The sequence below is a fragment of the Moschus berezovskii genome, chromosome 20, assembly GCF_049115385.1.
Source record: "Moschus berezovskii isolate FMDL1 chromosome 20, NW_MosBer_1.0, whole genome shotgun sequence".
NCBI lineage: Eukaryota > Metazoa > Chordata > Mammalia > Artiodactyla > Moschidae > Moschus > Moschus berezovskii.
In genome coordinates, this window is record NC_142479.1 from 15,515,649 (window position 1) to 15,535,566 (window position 19,918).

A 19,918-nucleotide genomic window follows, 5' to 3' on the forward strand; every position below is an offset into this window, starting at 1 on the left:
AGTGTTGGATAAAATAAAATAGAAGAAGATTGAAACAAGGTCATGCAGAGTTTAGTAAATCATGCAAAGATTTAGTGTATAGGAGAAGACTCTTGAGAGTCCCTTCTACTGCAAGGAGATCCAACCAGTCCATTCTAAAGGAGATCAGTCCTGGGTGTTCATTGGAAGGACTGATCCTAAAGCTGAAACTCCCATACTTTGACCACCTCATGCAAAGAGTCGACTCACTGGAAAAGACTCTGATGCTGGGAAAGGTTGGGGGCGGGAGGAGAAGGGGGCAACCAAGAATGAGATGGCTGGATGGCATCACCGACTCTGTGGACATGAGTTTGAGTGAACGCCGGGAGTTGGTGATGGACAGGGAGGCCTGGCGTGCTGTAATTCATGGGGTTGCGAAGAGTCGGACACGACTGAGCGACTGAACTGAACTGAACTGAACTGAACGCAGAGTGCTGTTGGCAGCCATTTAAAAACAGATACAGTGAACAAAGCCATCAGGACCTTGCCTCAGGCACAAGATTTAAGACAGGATTCATATTACTGGCTTTCCTTTTTTCTCAGATTCCATTTGGGCTCATAAGGCATGGATATTTCTCTTTTATTTAAAATTTTGACCTTTAGTTCATTAGGACTTTTTTGCATTAATTTCTTTAAATATAACATTAAAATATTATTGTTCATTGCTACCAAGATGAGTGGTTCCCTCTCCTGTCCCTGGTCAACACTAAACATTTTGAATCTGTCCAACGTTTGGATTCTATTCTTCTGTTCAGAAAATGTATCTCACATGTCTTGGTGGGAAACAGAGCCCACCTTCATTCACAACCAGAAAATGACAAATACATCTAGGGTCGATACAGTAGGTTGGTTTAGTTCACATCCATTTTGATGGGCTTATATATTGTCTTCCTTTATTTTATTTTATTTATTTTTTATTTTTTTCTCACTAAACTTTTTTAATGGGTCTCAAATTCTGTGACAGATTTTTGGTCAAGTTGTTTTCATTAAAAAGTACTGATTTTAAAAACTAATAACTTAAACTGCCACACACAAAACATATAGTCCACAAAAACATTCTCCTTTCCTTCTGAAGGTTTTATGATGCATTGCTATCATTAACCAGTCTTTTACTATTAAACTTAAATGGCCAATTGAGACAAACAGTTCTGAGACCGTTCTTCCAGCACTGATTAAGACTGGGGTGGCAGGTATTAGGGATAATATTCATTTAGCCTTCTGAGCTTTCTGGGAAGACTTGGTTACCTTACCAGCTCCAGCTGCCTTCTTGTCCACTGCTTTGAAGACACCCACAGCAACTGTCTGTCTCATGTCACGCACAGCTAAACAGCCCAGGGGAGGATAATCAGAGAAGCTCTTGACACACATGGGCTTGCCAGGAACTATATCAGCGATGGCAACGTCACCAGATTTCAAGAATTTAGGGACATCTTCCAACTTTTTCCCAGAACGATGATCAATCTTCTTCAGCTCCGCAAACTTGCAAGCAATGTGGGTTGTGTGACAATCCAGCACAGGTGCATATCCAGCACTGATTTGGCCTGGGTGGTTCAAAATAATCACCTGAACTGTGAAGCAAGCAGCTTCCATGGGTCGATCATTTTTGTTGTCACCAGCCACGTTGCCACGACGGACACCTTTGACAGACACGTTCTTGACATTGAAGCCCACATTGTCCCCAGGAAGGGTTTCACTCAATGCTTCATGGTGCATTTCTACAGAGTTCACTTCAGTTGTTACATTGACTGGGACAAAGGTGACCACCATGCCAGGTTTGAGAACACCAGTCTCCACATGACCCACAGGGACAGTACCAATACCACCAATTTTATAGACATCCTGGAGAGGCAAACGCAAGGGTTTGTCAGTTGGGCGAGTTGGTGGCAGGATGCAATCCAGAGCTTCAAGCAGGATGGTTCCACTGGCATTGCCATCCTTATGGGTGACTTTCCACCCGTTGAACCGTGGCATGTTAGCACTTGGCTCCAGCACATTTCCCAGCTAGAAATTGGCACAGATGCTACTGTGTCGGGGTTGTAGCCAATTTTCTTAATGTAGGTGCTTACTTCCTTAACAATTTCCTCCTATCTCTTCTGGCTGTAGGGTGGCTCAGTGGAATCCATTTTGTTAACTCCAACAATTAGTTGTTTCACACCCAGGGTGTAAGCCAGAAGGGCATGCTCATGGGTCTGCCCGTTCTTGGAGATACTGGCTTCAAATTCACCAACACCAGTAGCAACAATCAGGACAGCACAGTCAGCCTGGGATGTGCCTGTAACCATGTTTTTCATGTCAGAGAATGAGATAGCTGGATGGCATCACCAACTCTGTGGACATGAGTTTGAGAGTTGGTGATGGACAGGGAGGCCTGGTGTGCTGTGATTCATGGGGTCGCAAAGAGTCGGACACGACTGAGCGACTGAACTGAACTGAACTGAACTGTGTCCTGGGGCATCAATGATGGTAACATAGTACTTGCTGGTCTCAAATTCCACAGGGAGATATCAATGGTGATACCATGCTCACGTTCAGCTTTCAGTTTGTCCAAGACCCAGGCATATTTGAAGGAGCACTTTCCCATCTCGGCAGCCTCCTTCTCGAACTTTTCAATTGTTCCCTTGTCGATCCCGCCACATTTGTAGATCAGATGGCCAGTCGTGGTAGACTTCCCTGAATCTACGTGCCCAATGACAACGATGTGATGTGGGTCTTCTCCTTTCCCATTTTAGCTTAGGTTTAACGGTGGTTTTCACGACACCTCTGTCTTGGCGGCAAACTCGCTGCGAAAAAGCTGTCTTCCTTTATTTTAGAACCTAAGAAACTAAAAAACTCATTCCCCCATATTTTCTTGTGACTACTGAGCAGGCGCTTAACAAGGTACTACCAGTCTTACAGCTACACAGAGGACTTGGGTGCATGTGAAGTGAAGGGCAGGTATGTAGTGATCATGCACTCTCACAAGCCTGATGGCAGAGGCAGACACATGTAGACTTTGGTAGTGTGTCTGTTAGCCAGGACCAATGGAAAGAAGTTTTACATAACATTCTGTAACAGTGTGTTCCCGTAGAAATATCTCACTGGAAATAGTGCATTGCTTTTATTTTTCTGATCATATAGCACTCACACCTGGTGCTTCTGATCTTCCTAAGAATTCTGAGAGTAATTAATGTTTTTTAATTCCTCTTTGTTTAATCAAGCTGAAGGGACTCTGGTGTGTAATGAAAGAGCCCAGTTCGTGTGTCAGCTTTTCCAGTCTCCTTTGCCTCAAAGGCAGAGACACACCAATTAGAGTCAACAGTCAAATGCATATAGTTTGTACCTTGAATCAGGGGCTAGTGACACAGAGAGCAAAAGGGGCCCTGAAGCGTGGGAGGAAATGGCAGCAGAAAAACTCTGGTTTTGTGAAAGTGTCCATAGCAGGTATCAGAGGCAGCACCTGGATCCCTTTCTTTTAGCCTGGTGAAACCCTGACCTGGGAGATGACTCTGCTAACCTGTGTCTAGACTCCTGACTCATGGACCTTGTGAGATAATAATTTCATGCTGTTCTAAGACCCTACATTTGTGAGAATGTGTAATATAGCAAGAAGAAATAAAAGCAATATGTTAATTTTTAACTGACCTTTTATTTTTCTTTCTTAGCAGTACACAAATAATGGAGTGTCTCAGAATTGAAATCACCAGGGATTCAAGAAAATGTTTACAATTATTTTAAATGTTCCTGCTATTTGACTTTGCCGACAAGAGGAATACAGTGGAGATGCACCCTACTCTGATGAGGAGGGTTTTTCATAAGCATCAAGTGATCACTTTACAGTTAAACATGGAGCTACAGTGGACCCACACTTCCTTGAAATAAAAGACCCACATTTAGAGCATTTTGCTTTTAGAGAAATAGATCTTTTCCATACACATCTGTGGTGCAGTCCACTTATCAGAACTTTCTTCCCACTGTGGGAAAAATATCTCCATTTCAAAGAAGCAGTGCTGTCTGCTAACCTTACCCAACATACAAAATACAAGCCTTTGAAATGCTTTATGCTATTATCGAAATAAAGAGCATTGGATGAATTAATTACTACTATATATTATTGATTTTGAAAGCCATTAGGAAACATCCTGGTCCTCCATAGGGCTTCTCACTTAGATTTGTAACACCTCAATGCCTACTGAAGATATTCCTCAGAATGGTACGGCAATCAGCCTAGATCCAAGTGAGAAATCATTTGTTCAGGAGATCTTTACTAGGCACTGTCTGTGTGTGAAATACCAGCCTAGATACTGGGGCACAAAAACATACATGTGTAGCTTTAATAAGCAAGTGTGCCAGAGTCTATTAGGAAAGCCAACACAAAAATACAATATAATATAATGTGATCTGTGTTATAAGATACACTGTTGATAGAAAGATAATCATGACCAATACTGCTGGGGCATGTTTGCAAAGTGTCAATCTTAGAAAACTTATATAGGAGGAGCCAAAACTGGGCTGGAATTTTAAGGAGATTCATTATTTTTAATAATAAATTGACACGTTCATAAAAGGGAAAAATTCAAGCTACATTATATAAAGAAAAGTTTAGAGTGTTGCATCTCAAGGATTCAGAAAGACATTTCATAGAGGATTGTAATACTCTGTGAGAGAATTAGATTACACGCCTCATAGAGGGATATGGAGAATGAAATGGTGTGAGATGTTTAACAGAACTGGGTGATTGATCAGAATGGAGGTGAGAAGAAAAGGAAAGATAGGAGTGATGATCCACGTTTCTTACTTGAGTGATGAGGTATACAGTATACAGTATACAGTATAATCTCTTATAAAGGTTGGAAATACAGGTAATATTCTAGAAATGTTCGGTTTGGCATGATGCTTTAAACCAAATCAACAAATGTTAGACTTAATGTTGTGAGTCTGATTCAGATACTGTATTTGGCATCAGAAAAATGTACTTTGTGTTAGAAACTGGCAAGCTAGCAATTTCTGCAGGGCCTATGATTGTAGTATATAATTTATAGACTGTGGGACACTTGGTTTAGCTGCAGAGCCAGAAAAACCGTTTCAGTCAATGCCACTTTATAGTACAGAATAGTGTATGAATTAAAATTAAGCAATTAGCCCTATTGCTTATGGCATACAGCCAGAGTACTGTTACATGTAATCAGTTGAATTTAGACAGTAGATAAACATAGGATGAGATGGTTGGATGGCATCACTCCCTTGATGGACCTGAGTTTGAGAAAGTTCTGGGAGTTGGTGAGGGACAGGGAAGCCTGGTGTGCTGCAGTCCATGGAGTCACAAAGAGTCACACACGACTTGAGTGACTGAACTGAACTGAACTGAAACATCAGTTCACTTAAAATAAGTAAGGTCAACTACAAAGGTGCTTGTGGGTGTAAATAACACTAGGTATGTATAAAAATACCGTAAGTCCCTTACATATGAACCTTCAGGTTGCCAACTTTCAAGATGTGAGCCTGTGTTCGCATGCCCACTGCAGAGAGTTCACATGTGTGGTGTGCATTGACATGTGTGCTCATCCTCAACAAGTGGGTGTGCTTTTTGTACTTTACTGTACTATAAGGTTTTAAATGTTTTCTTTATTTTTTGTTTTTTATGTATTATTTATGTGTTAAAATATTATAAACCAATTGCCACACAGTACTGTATGACAGATTGCATTAGCTGGGTACATAGTCTAACTTTATAGGACTTATAAACAAATTGGACCTACCAACGTGCTCTCAGAATGGAACTCATTTGTATGAGGGGACTTACCGTATTTGAATAAGAGTATCCATTACTCCCAGAATAAACTAATCTTACCTTGTTATGCTCAGTCACTCAGTTGTATCCAACTTTTTGAGATCCCACAGACTGTACCTAGCCTGCCAGGCTCCGCTGTCCATGGGATTCTCCAGGTAAGAATATTGGAGTGGGTTACCACATCCTCATCCAGGGGATCTTCCTGAACCAGGAATCAGACCAGTATCTCCTGTGTCTCCAGCATTGGCTGGCAGATTCTTTACCAATGGGCCACATGGGATTAATTTAATACACTATTAATGAATATATTCAACTGTTGCTTGGTCATGTCCAACTCTTTGTGACTGCATAGATGGTTGCCTGCCAGATTTCTCTGTCCATGAGATTTTCAAAGCAAGAATAGTGAAGTGGGTTACAATTTCCTTCTCTAGGGGATCTTCCCAACCCAGGGAATGAACTTGCCTCTCCTGTGCTTCCTGCATTGCAGGTGGATTCTTAATGCAATGATCATCAGGGGATCCTGTAACTTATGGTTACTGACCAGCTATTTAGATTCAGACACTGTGCTAGTTAGTGCTGAGGATACAATTGTAAAAACCATAGCCTCTGTAGTTACAGTGCAGAGGAGGACACAGATGTTAAATAATCACAAAAACCTGAAATGACACAATGTGATAAAACTTGTGAAGAAAGATGTCAGTCAGTTCAGTTGCTCTGTTGTGTCCGACTCTTTGTGATCCCATGGACTGCAGCATACCAGGCTTCCTTGCCCATCACCAACTGCCAGAGCTTGCTCAAACTCATGTCCATTGAGTCATTGATGACATCCAACCATCTCATCCTCTGTTGTCCCCTTCTCCTCCTGCCTTCAATCTTTCCCAGGATCAGGGTCTTTTCCAATGAGTCAGTCCTTCATTTTAGGTGGCAAAAGTATTGGAGCTTCAGTTTCAGCATCAGTCCTTCCAATGAATATTCAGGACTGATTTCCTTTAGGATGGACTGGTTGGATCTCTTTGCAGTCCAAGGGACTCTCAAGAGTCTTTTCCAACACCACAGTTCAAAAACAACAATTCTTCTACACTCAGCTCTATTTATGGTCCAATTCTCACATTCATACATGACTACTGGAAAAACCATAGCCTTGACTGGGCGGACCTTTGTTGACAAAGTAATGTTTCTGTTTTTTAATATACTACCGAGGTTGGTTATAGCTTTTCTTCCAAGGAGCAAGTGTCTTTTAATTACATGGCTGCAGTCACCATCTGCAGAGATTTTGGGCCAAGAAAATAAAGTCTGTCACTGTTTCCATTGATTCCCCATCTATCTGTCATCAAGTGATGGGACCGGATGCCATGATCTTAGTTTTTTGAATGTTGAGTTTTAAACCAACTTTTTGATTCTCCTCTTTCACTTCTATTAATAGGCTCCTTAGTTGCTCTTCAATTTCTGCCATAAGGGTGATGTCATCTGCATATCTGAGGTTATTGATATTTCTCCTGGCAATCTTGATCCCAGCTTGTGTCTCATCCAGCCCACTATTACACATGATATACTCTGCATAGAAGTTAAGTAAGCAGGGTGAAAATATACTGCCTTGACACACTCTTTTCCCAATTTGGAATCAGTCTGTTGTCCCATGTCTGGTTCTAACTTTTGTTTCTTAACCTGCATACGATGCATTCAGGAGGCAGGTAAGGTGGTCTGGTGTTCCCATCTCTTCGAGAATTTTCCACAGTGTGTCAAACACTCTGGTGCAATCAATAAAGCAGAAGTATATGTTTTTCTGGAACTCTCTTGCATTCTCTATGATCCAATGGATATTGGCAATTTGTCTCTGGTTCCTCTCCAGCTTGAACATCTGGAATTTCTTGATTCACCCCCGGTTGAAGCCGCACTTGCAGAATTTTGAGCACTACTTTCCTAGCATGTGAGATGAGTGCAATTATTTGGTAGGTTGAACATTCTTTGGCATTGTCTTTCTTTGGGATTGGGATGAAAACTGACCTTTTCCAGTTCTGTGGCCACTGCTGAGTTTTCCAAATTTGCTGACCTATTGAGTGCAGCACTTTCACAGTATCATCAATAGGATTTGAAATAACTCAGCTGGAATTCCATCACATCCACTATCTTTGTTTGTAGTGCAAACTTGACTTCAGACTCCATGATATCTGGATCCAGGTGAGTGATCACACCATCATGGTTATCTGGATCATGAAGATCTTTTTTGTATAGTTCTTCTGTGTATCCTTGCACCACTTTTTAACTTCTTCTCCTTCTGTTAGGTCCATACTATTTCTGTCCTTTATTGTGCCCATCTTTGCATGAAATTGTTCCCTTGGTATTTCTAATTTTCTTGAGGAGATCTCTAGTCTTTCCCATTCTATTGTCTTCTTCTATTTCTTTGCACTGGTCTCTGAGGAAAGCTTTCTTATCTCTCCTTGCTATTTTTTGGAACTCTGCATTCAGATGGGTTTATCTTTCCTTTTCTCCTTTGCTTTCACTTCTCTTCTTTTCTCAGCTATTTTTTAGGCCTCCTCATACAACCATTTTGCCTTTTTGCATTTCTTTTTCTTTGGGATGGTCTTGATCACTGCCTCTTGTATAATGTCATGAACCTCCATCCACAGTTCTTTAGGCACTGTGTCTATCAAATCATATCCCTTTAATCTATTTGTCACTTCCACTCTATAATTGTAAGGGATTTGATTTAGGTCATACCTGAATGGTTTAGTAGTTTTCCCTACTTTCTTCAATTTAAGTCTAACTTGGCAATAATGAGTCCATGATCTGAGCCATAGTCAGCTCCTGGTCTTGTTTTTGCTGACTGTATAGAGCTTCTCTGTCCTTGGCTGCAAAAATATAATCAATCTGATTTCGGTGTTGACCATCTGATGATGTCCATATATAGTGTCACCTGTTGTATCATTGGAAGCAGGTGCTTGCTATGACCAGTGTGTTCTCTTGGCAAAGCTCTGTTATCCTTTGCCCTGTTTCATTATGTACTCCAAGGTCACACTTTCCTGTTATTCTAGATATCTCTTGACTTCCTACTTTTGCATTCCAGTCCCCTATGATGAAAAGGGCATCTTTTTTTGGTCTTATTTCTTGAAGGTCTTATAGGTCATCATAGAACCATTCAACTTCAGCTTCTTTGGCATTTGTGGCTGTGGCATAGCCTTGGATTACTGTGATATTGAATGGTTTGCCTTAGAAATGGATAGAGATCATTCTGTCATTTTTGAGATTGCACCCAAGTACTGCATTTCGGACTCTTGCTGACTATGAAGGCTACTCCATTTCTTCTAAGGGATTCTTGCCCACAATAGTAGATATATTCATCATCTGAATTAAATTCACTCATTCCCTTTCATTTTTTTTCACTGATTCTTAAAATGTTGATTTTTACTGTTGCCATCTCCTGTTTGACCACTTCCAATTTACCTTGATTTATGGATCTAACATTTTAGGTTCCTATGCAATATTGTTCTTTACAGCACCAGATTTTACTTCCATCACCAGTCATATCCACAACTTGGTGTTATTTTTGCATTGGTTCCGTCTCTTCATTCTTTCTGGAGTTATTTCTCCACTCTTCTCCAGAAGCATATTGGACACTAACCAACCTGGGGTGTTTTATGGATTACTTTTTGATAAGAGTTAGGCAAATAATAATAATAATTACCACTCACCACAGTCTTTTGAATAATGTTTAGTAATATTTGGCTTTTTGCAACTTGTGGTTCAGGAGTTCTCAGTAATAATGTAATTATAGGTGAGCTCTGCATAGTTCTTTTCTTACTGTGATTTTTACTAACCAAACCCAGAAGAAGGAACCTCATGATTAGTATGATGTTGTGTGTTACTACCTCTTTGAAAACATCACCTGAAAAACTGCTTTGAATAAAAATACATCATAATTTACACTGGTAATGTTGTGTTGTAGCTCACTAATATTAAAACCATGTACTTGTATGAATCTGATTCAACATCTTGTTTAACTTGATGAAACTATGAGCCATGCTGTGGAGGGCCACCCACGATGGACCGGTCATTGTGGAAAGTTCTGACAAAACGTTGTCCCCTGGAGGAGGGAATGGCAAACCACTTCAGCATTCTTGCCTTGAAAACCCCATGAACAGGATGAAGAAAGATGTAGTAGACAGAAAAATGCCCTCTCCCCTCAAAAGATGTTCACATACTGATACCTAGATCCTATGAACACATTATCTTATATGACTTTGCAGATACAATGATGAATCATAGGATGGTATAGCATTATCTGTATGAGCCCAGTGTGATCACAAGGGGCCTAAAAAGAGAGTGGCAGGAAGGTCAGAGACAGAGAAGGAGATGTAATAATGAAAGCAGAGGATGAGAATCAAAGAGAGATTTGAAGGTGCTATGCTGCTGGTTTTGAAAACAGAGGAAGGGGCCATGAGCTAAGAAATGTAGGCAAACCTGCACAGGCTGGAAAAGGCAAGGAAACAGATTCTTCCCAAGAACTTTCACAGACTGTGCAGCCTTGCTGATATTTGAGTTCAACAAAGTAAAACCTGTTTTGGGCTTAAAGATGAGTTATTTTAAGCAAATAGAGATGTGGAAAGCTGTGATACTAATAGCAGCAACAGGACACTAATTTTAAAATTCCTCTGCAGTGACTATATAATCAGGGTATCAGCTTTGGAATCTCTCATTTCAAACATGATTTTGAAATTCTATTAGGCTCTCACCTTAAAATGCTTCTGCAATTTTCTTTTGCTGTTAGAATAAACAGCAACATCCCTAATGTGACCAAGGCCCTGGTGATCGATCCTGTGTATTTCTCCAACTTCACAGGATGCAGCTGTCCCCTTGGCCTCACCATTCCACGCATGCTGCTTTGCTTTCGGTTCTTTGTAATGAGTGATATCCTAACTCCCCACCCTCTGCCGCCTCCCCTGCAAGGCCTATAGACAAGGTCCAAGAGGATTCCCGACTGCAGCCTCTGCCTTCCTCCAGTTCACCCCATTTTATCTTCAAATCTATTTTCAATTGTTGCTTCTCAAGTTCTGTGATTGGTGAGTGTACTACATGTCAGGGGAGGGGTGGTTAAGTTTATTTACATACTGAGGAAAAACACCAAATTAGAAAAGAAGAGATGGCCAACACAAGAAACAAAACCTGACACTGTGACTTTCTGGAAAAGAGACTGAGAAACCATGAGAAAGACCATGAGACTGAGAGCAAAAATGGAAATATTAGTCTCAGGAGGAGATGACACTTCTCTAGTTTTTTCCTCTCTGCTTTGTTCATTCTCATTTTTCTCACTTTAAATTTGGGATGCTGCAAGTTTTATCTGAAGTTCTTTTATGCTGTCACTTTATATATAGATATAGATACATAGATATATTCTGCTTAGTTTATCTTTTTCATAGATAAACTAGATTTCAAGTTAACTTGGTCGGAGGGGGACTATCGAGGAAGCTGGGAGGGACTTGCTGTCAAACTGTGTAAGCTGTGGGTTTTGCCTTCTGTGGTCATAGGAAAAAGGAAAACAACTATTTGGATTCTTGAGAGGCAAAATGCTGAAGCTGAATTGAGAGTTCTAATGAGCCTGTACAAATAGAAATCTATCTAAGTAAGGCTGGATGACAAAAATATCCCAGAGAAATACAGCTTTGTATCCATAAGAATTAAGAAATCAGCATTCATTACAAAAGTAAGAATGTAATAAAATAGAAACAGAAAAAAAAATTAAGGTTCCAGGTGCATGAAGAATAGAGTTCTGAAAAAGACTAGTGTACCTGTGTGTATATTTTGATTAAAAGAACACAGAGACAGTAAGATAATAGAAATAAAATGGACCAAAGTGAAGGACAAAACATATACAAATTCTAGAAATTATGTCTTCTTTATGAATTGACTCTTTTCCCATTATAAAATGAAAAAATATATCTTGTAGTAAATCTCTTACAATATATCTTCTAGTAAAATCTACTTTGTATACCAGCTTATATATGTTCAGTATTTGTATTGAATTTTGTTTTCCAATTATTTACTTTCAAATTTCTATATCTTTATATTCAAAGTACATATTTCTCATAACCATCATACAGCTGAGTCTTGCTTTTTAATTAAAGCTTAATCTATTTACATTTACTGTAAACATTGATGTGTTTAAGCCTCCTGTCTTGTGGTTTGTTTTCTATAAGTTCTATCAATATTTGGTTATCTTATTATTCCTTTCTTATTTCCTATTAAGTGACTTGTATTTTTAAAATTTTTCTATAGAGATTAAGATAAACACTTTTCACTTATTTATATATGACAGGGTTCCCAGAGCTCTATCAATTAGTTTCATAATGGAAAGAATTTCATATATATATAAAAATTGGGATTGAAAAGGCAGAGTTAGAAAAACTCTGATGGACAGTGAAGGGTGCCCAAATTGCACAGAAAATCAGATGGGGTTAGAAAGCTTTAGATGTTGAACAAAAATTTTGATGATTATCTCTGAAATCCTTCTGATGAAAATAGATTGACTCTAATCAAATCCTATGAGCAAGGAAAGGATAAATCCACTGGAGACATAAAGGATAAGCTCTTTAACAACTTCAGATAAAACTCAGGAGTATATCCTGAAGCAAATGTGAACATAGCTTTCTCCTCATTTTTTTCTTTTGTAAAAAGATTTAACCAGAAATAGATTTAGTATGTAAAAAAAAAAAAAAAAAAAAAAAACTCAAATGAAAGATAATCCCTTTCTCAAATCTCCTGCTCATTGAGTATTTTTATGAAAGCAAAAATAGGCTAATACATAAAATAAACCAATGTCTTACAAATAAAGCAACTAAATGTTCCAATCTCAGTCATTTTTAGGATTATAAGAAGAAATGTCTTCTTAGGACACCAGTGTATATACCATAAACAAAAATGGCATTTGGGAAAAAATACAGTTGTCCAACGTTAACTAAGAAAGTAAAAGAAAGCAAACTAAAGTAGACAATCAATAAAAGTGACATGTTGTTGTGTCATCAACTCATGTCCAACTTTTTGTGACCCTATGGACTGTACCACACCAGGCTTCCCTGTCCCTCACCATCTCCCAGAGTTTGCTCATGTTTACCATCCATTGTATCAGTAATGCCATCCAATCATTTCATCCTCTGCCACCCTCTTCTCCTTCTGCTTTTAATCTTTCCCAATATCAACTGGGAAAACTTTCCTTCATTGTCTTTTCCAATATGTTGGCTGTTCACAACAGGTGGCCAAAGTATTGGAGCTTCAGCTTTAGCACCAGTTCTTCCAATGAACATTCAGGGTTGATTTCCTTTTAAGATTGACTGGTTTTATCTCCTTGCTGTCCAAGGGACTCTCAAAAGTCTTCTCTAGCACCACAGTTCAAAAATATCAATTTTTTGGTGCTCTGCCTTCTATATTGAAATAAGGAGTCAAATGCTCATTTTTTGTTGTTGTTGTTTAATTGTTAAAGTTGCAAGAAGAAATTTATCTAAATATTTGAGGACATCCTTGTAAATTTTTGATTGACACATAATAAAATGGCTAAGCATAAAGTTTTGCATTGTTATGCAACCTCTGCTTTAAAGTTAATAAGCTGTTCAGGGGTAAACTGTCTCAATCCTCATATACTCACTCTCCTATGTTTAACTGATACTGTTTTCTCATTTGTGACAGCACAACTGATAAATTCATAGAGAGAGGGGGTACTCTTCAAATTTCCAGGCTCAATGTTCTTCTGAGAGCTCCTTCTTGAAATTCTTCAGGACTTTCTTACTCATGATAGGGTCATCGATGATTTGTACATTGACTTACTTGAGTCTAAATCCAACTCAAATTGAAGATATTCCAAAAGAACTGAACTCTCTGTGTATTAAAATATCCACTGATATTAGCAGAATTATTAGAGCTGGATCCATGAAGGTTCAGACAGACACATTCAAACGTCTATCAAAAATTTTAAAATAGTCTGTAAAATCAGAATTCAAAAAAGAAGACTAAATCAATAGATAAAAACCTAAAAAGAAACGATACACTATATCTGTGTCCGTTATCATAATATTTTTATCCTCCAAGTCAAGAAACTCAACAGGCAAGGATACAGAATGGTTTCATGATCATAAGGTCATCAATAAAATAGTTATTCCCAACTTCCCTGTGATAACAAAAACAGACAGTTTTATATTTGGTGTCATAGGAGGCCTTTTTACACTCAAATCATAGATCAGTATTCTGCTTTCTTTATTGTTCCTTTGTATCAAGATAATCCATTCCTCTAAGCCTTCTCCTTGTGAGGTCAAAAATATACCTGGACATTTATGCTTCAGGATTTACTAACACACCTTCTTATTTTTCACAAGATTTTTACCCGGGTCTTCACAACTTTACAAATCCTTCTGATTCTATTGTTATTCAGCATATATATCACCTTTGGCCATATTGTAAAGATTACTTTAACTTAGAGATGAATTCCTTTTGCTTATACACTATTTTAGTTCAAAAAGTATATAAATATTTTCTAAAATAAATTGCAATTTAACCAATAAATATGCATTAACTAAACATAAATAGGAGTCAATTTACTTATCCTTCACAGTTTAATAGTCATGTAAAACTTTCAGAAACTAGTTACCAAGGGAAAATTAAAAGAACTCCTTGGTCTCATGAGTTTCCAATTTTTTTCTGAAATCGATACATTTCTTTATGGTTTAAGCAAGTATTCAAGAATGAAACTTTCTTTGGGAACGTGATCATATGTTCTGAAAGCACAGAGTCTGTGATCTAAAATTGACTTAATATAGTTCTCAATCAGGAATCTAAGGAGCTGGAAAGAATGTTGTTCCTAAAGGTATAAAAACAAAACTCTTGAAAAAATTTTCATGCTTTCTTAAACTCATCAGAAATTGAGGTAGTAGGGTAATGAACTGGACTAAAATTGAAGATGAGACAAGCACCTGGAAGAGAAGATTCATAAATTCTGGCTTCATTGAGTGGGATGCAGAAACAATTGTGAGAAGAGCTTAGTAAGGGAGATTGGTATAGCACCAGAGTTTGACTGCACAATAGCAAGGAAGGGTGATGCATCTAGAAATGGAAAACATGAAAGGAGTCCACACAGTCTAGCAGGCTTTTCTCTATGAATCCAACTCATTAAAATGATTAGAAAAGCCCCACAAGGTCTTTTTAATGTTACATACATTAAGGAGGGGAATAGAAGTAGCCATGGCAGGAAGGCATGAAATTCTTCTACTGGGATCATTCTTCTCTAAATCTCTTACAAAAGCATTAATTTGTGAAGGAAGAGGAAATGCAACAAACATGGTGCTAATTAGGGTACTGGTGAAGACCTGTTGCAGCCAGAAGGCAGTAAGGGAGATAAAGTGTTCCCTAACCTCACAGAGGCAGAGGTATATGTACTAAGAGTCAGAGATACACCCATAAAGGGGTGGGAGTACTGAGAATGCCACACCCCTGAAACTTAGGATAGGAAAATTGTCTAAGACTAAAGCTTAATAAAATGCATTAAAGAAATCTCATATTCCCACCCCCAGACTAACAAGCAACAAGTTAACTACAAAAAATATACCCTCTATGAGTGTACATTAAAGGGGAGATTTAAATCTGAGGATGGAGCAGTCACTAAAAAAATCCCTTAGTAAATCAGCCCCAATCCTAAACACATATTCCCCCAAAAGCCTTTGTAGCTTATGGTAAATTGAAAGTAACTATAGAAACAATTAAAACCCAACTCAACTCCTTATTAGATGAACTAAATCCCATACAAAGGACTAACACAGAGAAAGCTGTGCTTATTTTCAGGGATAGATGAAACACATTTACCTCAGTCTCTACTCTCCTACAAAATATGACTGATTTTCAACAAAAGTCAAGGAAAAAAACGCACATACAATCAAGAGAGAAAAGAATTGTTAAATCCCAAATGGAAAATAAATTTATAAAAATATATTTTACTTCATTAGTTAACTGGGAAAAATATAAATTAATACAAAAGAGATCTATTTCAGGTCTTTTTGGTTTGCAAAATAAATAAGCTTCTTTGTATTTGAGGATGTGAAGCTACGAATAAATTACTAATAAGAATATATTGGTTCAACCACTTTGGTATATAATTTGGCCATTCCTACTGAAGTGAATAACATTCAACTTAAGAATTTTACTTTTAGGTTTTAATTTATATGAACTAATGCATGCTCAAGGAAGTATATGAAATTAAGTTCATTGCTATTCTGTTTTTAATGGTAAAAGTGTGGAAGTAACATAGTGAACATCAGTGTGTGTGTTAGTCGCTAAATCATCTCTGACTCTTTGCTACGCCATGGAATAGTGGGGTGGGTTGCTGTTTCCTTCTCCAGGGAATCTTCCCAACCCAGGTATCGAACCCAAGTCTCCTGCATTGCAGGCAGATTCTTTACCATCTGAACCACAAGGAAAGCTCTGGTGAAGTTCACCAGAAGAACTGAAGTGAACTTCAGTAGATAAAGCCTAAATAATTTGCTATATACTGGCAAAATAGAATTCTATAAGGCAGTAAATATTAATAATGCAGATCTGAAAATAATCTTAAAATAATTTTGGATTTGAAAAGTTACATGCAATGCAACATACATATAAAAGTGAAATCATTATATATTAATAGCTGCTGCTGCTGCTAAGTCGCTTCAGTCGTGTCTGACTCTGTGCGACCCCATAGACAGCAGCCCACCAGGCTCCCCATCCCTGGGATTCTCCAGGCAAGAACACTGGAGTGAGTTGCCATTTCCTTCTCCAATGAGTGAAAGTGAAGTTGCTCAGTCGTGTCTGACTCCTAGCGACCCCATGGACTGCAGTCTACCAGGCTCCTCCATCCATGGGATTTTCTAGGCAAGAGTACTGGGGTGGGGTGCCATTGCCTTCTCCGTATATTAATACCAGGTTGAATTAAATAAAATTATTTTTTGTACATTAGATAAGATCAGCTATCATCAATTTCAGGCTTCCCCAATGATTCAACAGGTAAAGAATCTTCCTGCAATCCAGGAGACCTGGATTTGTGGGTTTGACCTCTGGGTCAGGAAGACCCCCTGGAGAAAGAAATGGCAACCCACGCTAGTACTCTTGCTGGGGAAATCTCATGGACAGAGGAGACTGGTGGGCTATAGTCCAATGTGTTGCAAAGAGTTGGACACGATTGAGTGACTAAGTATACAGCATGCACATCATTGATTTCATGGGGTTAAATCTAATTTAATTTGAAATGATTTTAAGAATAATATATATTTTTTATGGATATTGTTGTTGGCAGCTAGCTAACAACTTACTAACTAAATACATTTCTTGACCATAAAATGTGTTAAACATTATTATAAGAATTTTGCATGTATTAACTTGTTTAATCTTCAGAATAGTCCTATAAGGTAGATATAACATTACATTTATTTTTATAGAGAAGGATACTGAGACTAAGTTAATTTTGTAACTATTTAATAAAAGAGAAAGAATAAAGTCCTGGAAGGAAGAAATAAACTTTACAAAGGGAAAGAAGGGAGGTGAGAATGGATATTAATGGGAGGATATATATATATATATATATATATAATTAAAAATAAGAAATAACAAAGCAGTTGAAGATATGAAGTTAATATGGCAAAATATAATAATCTGTTTTATTTCTTAGCAGTCAATAGTTGTCTACTATTTTACCTTTTATATTTTTCTTAATGTTTGAAATACTTTTTTTTTTTTTATTTCAAAAGAAAGACAACCCAAACTCTTTGTGAATTGTTCCCCTTAGTTTCCAAGCATATATTTGTTTCCAAGTGATCTTCAAGATCCTTCAGAACAGCCCCTGATAATAACAGCTGACACTTACATGCCGGAAAAGTATCTGTAAGAAGTAGAACAGAAAAAAAGACTTAAGAAATGTTCTCTGCAAGTACTGGGAAGTTAGCTATTCAGTAAATATTTTAGAGCTCCAAAATCATACAAGTGTTTAGCTTTCTGTACAATAAAGATAATTGCTCTTTGAAATTATTCAGCTGAAAAGCAGCAGAAGCCAATAAAAAGCTCAGAGAAAGTAAACTAACCACAGGGAAGTAATCAATTCACAAAACATGAACAACAAACAAATTATGGCACAGGAACACTTCTAAATTAGGGTAAGATCATAGGTGATGCTTCTCCTAACTAAATTTTTAAGTGTGAATGTGCTTAAGGGTCCAAAAACCCCAAAAAAGACAGGGAAAATAAGGCTGTTTCTCCTTCAGTCCATTTATGTAAATTATGCAAATTATCACACGGTCAAAAGACAAAGATATTTTGTAGTCATTGTGATTGTGGTTGGAATTTTAATTTTAATTATGTGGGGAAAGAGGTGAAATGCCTAGGTTCCTCTGGAAACACCCTGTCTTCAGGATGTTTTTCTTCAGTGAGGCTAAAATTAGGGAAGAGTCCTCTTGGGAGAAAATCCAACTCTGAAATTGGAAAGTGTAGTATTGATGGGTTTTTTGTTTAATCATAAATTTCACGTTTTGCCTGTATTCATCTTTAGGGTCTAATGCTGCTCCTGTGACTTGGAAGGTTTGGGGATGATTTCAGCCACTTGAGAAAGGTTTGCTTTAGCTCTTCATTGTTATCTTCAGGCGATCTTCTTTCTTTCGTGTCTCCCTGAGCTTTTCTCACTGGCTGCCTTTTCCTTCGTATTTTTGTGTGCTTCCCTTAAGTCAGGTCTGACTCTTTGCGACCCCATGGACTGTAGCCTACCAGGCTCCTCTGTCCATGGGTTTCTCCAGGCTACAGTACTGGAGTGTATTGCCCTGCCATCCTCAAGTGGATCTTCTTGACCTGGGGATCAAAACATCGTGCCTCCTCCGGTTTCTGCATTGCAGGCAGATTCTTCTCCTCTGAGCCACCATGGAAGCCCTTCGTATCTGTATCTATCTCCAGATAGAAATATTCTGATTGTCTTAAGACTATCGTCTAAATCTTCTCTATGAAAATAGTTTAAGAGATGGTTGCTTGAGACCATCTGTGGTCTCAAGATTTCAACAATTCATCTGTGTTGGTGGACAAAACCAAATGAATTCATCCATGTTTCTGTCCTTTATTGAGTCCATCTTTGCATGAAATATTCTCCTGGTATCTCTAATTTTCTTAAAGAGATTTTTAGTCTTCCCCATTCTATTGTTTTCCTCTATTTCTTTGCGTTGTTCTCTTAAGAAGGCTTTCTTATCTTTTCTTTCTATTCTTTGGAACTCTGCATTCAGGTTGGTATATCTGTCGTTTACTCCTTTGCCTTTCTTTCTCTTCTCTTCTTTTCTCAGATATTTGTAAAGCCTCCTCAGACAACCCTTTTGCCTTTTCAAACTGTGGTGTGGGAAAATACTCTTGAGAGTCCCTTGGACTGCAAGGGGATCCAACCAGTCCATTCTAAAGGAAATCAGTCCTGAATACTCTTTGGAAGGACTGATGCTAAAGCTGAAGCTGCAATTCCTTGGCCATGTGATTCAAAGAACTGACTCATTGGAAAAGACCCTGATGCTGGGAAAGACTGAAGGCAGGAGAAGAAGGTGACAACAGAGGATGAGGTGGCTGGATGGTATCATGGACTCAGTGGACATGAGTTTGAGCAAACTCTGGGAGATGGTGAAGGAAAGGGAAGCCTGGCACTGCATTCCATGCGGTCACAAGGAGTCAGACATGACTGACTAAACAACAACAACAACATGTTGGGTTAGGATATGAGTTTGACGTAATCAGTGCTGCACCTCAGTAGGGAAGGAAACCTTTATTACCAGATTCTGAATTTGGTTTTTAATTAATACCCATTATGATTATAGATATATTGCCTATAAATTAATAAAAGGGAAAGAATCTGCAGTGAAACTGGTTTAAATCTTTATCTCAGAGAAAAATTCAGTGTCCTTTGTAATATCTTTAATTTTCTTCATATTATTTCAGTTGAAGAGATATTTTGAATCTTTAACCATCCTTATATAGCCCTGTTTTCCCAAAAATTTTAACTGCTTCTTATAATAAGAAATATATTTTAATTATATTAATATACACATCTACATGTGTTTATGCATATGTGTGTGTACTTCACTGCATGGATATAAGAGAAATTAAATAAATAGTCTT

General features: G+C 38.1%; 1 pseudogene; it reads right to left on the reverse strand.

Moving 5' to 3' along the window:
- Nucleotides 1-958: 958 nt before the first annotated feature.
- LOC129536417 (elongation factor 1-alpha 1 pseudogene) lies at nucleotides 959-2,019 on the reverse strand (annotated as a pseudogene).
- Nucleotides 2,020-19,918: the final 17,899 nt, after the last annotated feature.